At 43.2% G+C, this 3,224-nt stretch overlaps 1 long non-coding RNA gene across 1 annotated transcript; it reads left to right on the forward strand.

Moving 5' to 3' along the window:
* The first annotated feature begins 645 nt into the window (after window positions 1-645).
* Window positions 646-3,150, forward strand: LOC118159462. The gene is made up of 2 exons (XR_004747132.1): window positions 646-1,444; window positions 3,089-3,150. It is a non-coding gene; the product is annotated as an uncharacterized LOC118159462 (long non-coding RNA).
* Window positions 3,151-3,224: the final 74 nt, after the last annotated feature.

Below are 3,224 nucleotides of genomic sequence, written 5' to 3' on the forward strand. Positions count from 1 at the left end.
GGCCCAGCTAAGTCTTTATGTTCTGGTGGGCACGCCCCCCTCCCCTTGTTTTGTTTTACTACTGTAGAAAAGGAAAAGATGACACAAATGGGGATTCGAGAAAGTGAAAAAGGAAAATGGGTACTACCTGACGGACAAGAAGTGTTACCAAAATCAGTAGCTATGAGGGTGCTACGGAGATTTCATGAACAAATGCATTGGGGTGCTCAGGCGTTAGTAGATCAATTCGCCAATAATTATATGTGTATAGGGATATATAACATAGCAAAGGGAATTGTTAATGGGTGTATGATTTGTCGGAGGGTAAATGCTAAAAATATGAGAAAAAGGGTTCTGGGAGGACGAGAATTAGCCCACCGACCCTTTGCAAGAATTCAATTGGATTTTACCGAACTTCCCAAAACAGGAAGATACAAATATTTGCTGGTAATCATAGACCATCTTACAAATTTTGTTGAAGCATTTCCCACGACAAGGGCTACAGCACAAACCGTAGTGAAAATATTGTTAGAAAACATAATTCCCCGATATGGGATTGTAGAAGCAATAGATTCTGATAGGGGATCACACTTTGTGTCAAAAGTGTCCCGTGACACAATGAAAGCTTTAGGAATCAAATGGGAATATCATACTCCCTGGCATCCTCAGAGCTCGGGGAAAGTAGAACAGATGAACGGGGAAATTAAAAAGCAACTTACTAAATTAATGTTAGAAACGAAAACCTCTTGGATAAAGTGCTTGCCACTAGCTTTGTTAAGTATACGCGTGAAGCCCAGGACTGATCTGGGAATCTCCCCTTTTGAAATGCTGTATGGTATGCCTTACGATCTTGAGATACCCCTTGATCATCCCCACCTACAAGATGATCAATTAAAACCTTACCTCACACAATTGATAAATAGACGCGGGGAATTACAGAAAAAGGGTTTAATTGTGCAACGTCCTCCTTTGGATATGGCAATCCACAAGATACAGCCTGGAGATAAGGTCCTGATAAAACCTTGGAAAGAAGTTACATTAACACCACAATGGGAAGGCCCCTATGTTGTTTTGCTTACTACAGAAACAGCTGTCCGGACTGTGGAGAAAGGATGGACACATGCCAGCCGTGTTAAAGGACCCATCTGTGACGAGAAGTGGGAGGTCGCTCCAGGAAACAAAGACCTGAAGCTCACATTGCGACGAACTCGATAGGTACCGTGGGTTAAGGCAGAGGCTCTCCCCTGAAGAACACTACTGCTGCCGAGAAGAACTAAAACCTCGTAGTTGGCTGCAACCCAACTGACGAGTGAGGCAGAGGAGTGAATAAGTGGGGAAAGAAATGGTCCTCAGCCATTCCTATCGGTATTTAGGGGTTCTCGCAGTGATTTCATCCTGCATAGCGACTCAACACCACCCCCACCAACCCTTTAAATGGACTTTAAGTCGATTCGAGGATCAACAGGTTATTGCTACCCAGATAACATCGGGGGGGCCAAGCTTTACTTCTACACTATGTAAGCTGATCCCGAGGCCCCAATGCTGGGAATATATGGGATTTTATATGTGCCCGAGTTCGAATCCTGGAAAGGGGTACTGCAACTCCCCTAATCAATATTACTGCAGCTACTGGGGTTGTGAGACTATAGCCCCTAGCTGGATACCGGGATACGGTAGAGATAAATACTTAAGGGTCCAATGGGGTCCATATGGGTGCATTCCACCGCAAGGGTGGGGAGGACGTGGAAACTGCAAATATCTTTTTTTAAATGTTACCCAACCCACGGATAGAGGGTGGAACATGGGAAGAGTGTGGGGAATAAGGTATACAGAACCTGGAACTGACAAGGGAGGACTCATACTAATAAAGAAGGAAATACCCGAGACTTCCAAGGTAGTCGGGCCTAATAAAGAGTTATTAGGGGAAGTTTTGATTGCCCAGACTGTAAAGATACCTGGGACTGCCCGACCTACTACAGTGTTTTTCAATAAGTCGACAGAGTTATCCTTTCCCACACTGCTTCCAAGCATTGTGAAAAAGAAAGAGGTTGTACCCGGGAGTAGTATGTGGAAAGTTATAAATGCTAGTTTCCAGGTACTAAATCAAACTAATCCTGAGATAACTGAAGGGTGCTGGCTATGTGTAAGTGTTAAGCCCCCATATTATGAAGCTATAGGGGATATGGGGAGGTCTGAATATTCAAATGAGTTAAATCCTTCCAAATGCAGTTGGGGTCAGGAAATCGGGATAACTTTGACTCAAGTTACAGGAAAAGGTAGATGTGTCGGCACAGTTCCAAGAGATAAAAATGATCTGTGCCATGTCACTGAAAAAATGGACCGAACCCACAAATGGTTAATTCCTGCAAATAACACTAGGTGGGTATGTCCATCGTTAGGAGTCACTCCTTGCATATCTTTAAAATTGTTTAGCACATCTCATGATTTTTGTGTACAGGTGGTCATTATACCAAGGATTCAATACCACACTGAAGAGTATATGTATACCCATCACACAGTGGCTGAATACCATCTGGTAAAGAGGGAGCCTATTACGGCCGTCACCTTAGCCACTTTAATGGCTCTCGGGGCTGCAGGTGCAGGAACTGGAATTGCTTCCCTGGTAAAACAAAGCCAGGAATTTACTTCTCTACGCATTGCCGTAGATGAGGATCTGGCCCGTATAGAGCAATCAATAACAGCTCTGGAAAAATCGGTTAGGTCATTATCTGAAGTGGTACTCCAAAACCGTAGAGGGTTGGATTTGATTTTCTTACAACAAGGAGGACTGTGTGCAGCCCTGCGTGAAGAATGTTGTGTATATGCAGATCATACTGGGGTGGTGAGAGATACAATGACTAAATTGCGGGAAGGATTAGAAAAACGCAAAAGGGAAAATGAGGCTCGTCAGAATTGGTATGAATCCTGGTTTAATTACTCACCTTAGCTTACTACCCTGCTATCAACCATAGCGGGGCCCTTGATGTTACTTATATTAGCACTGACTTTTGGACCATGTATATTCAATCGAGTAATTGCAATTGTAAAAAGCCGATTAGAGGCAGCTCATCTTATGCTCGTGCGTGCTAAGTATGAATCTCTTGAGCAGGAGGACAACGCAGAAACTTTGATGCTCAGCAAGCAAATATTGCAAAAATTCAATGAACAAAATATGTTAGAAAAAGAAAAAGGAGGGATTGTAATAAATTAGTGGGGGTTTGTTCATTGTCTTTGAGGAATTTGGA

The sequence above is a fragment of the Oxyura jamaicensis genome, unplaced genomic scaffold (assembly GCF_011077185.1).
Source record: "Oxyura jamaicensis isolate SHBP4307 breed ruddy duck unplaced genomic scaffold, BPBGC_Ojam_1.0 oxyUn_random_OJ70520, whole genome shotgun sequence".
Classification (NCBI taxonomy): domain Eukaryota; kingdom Metazoa; phylum Chordata; class Aves; order Anseriformes; family Anatidae; genus Oxyura; species Oxyura jamaicensis.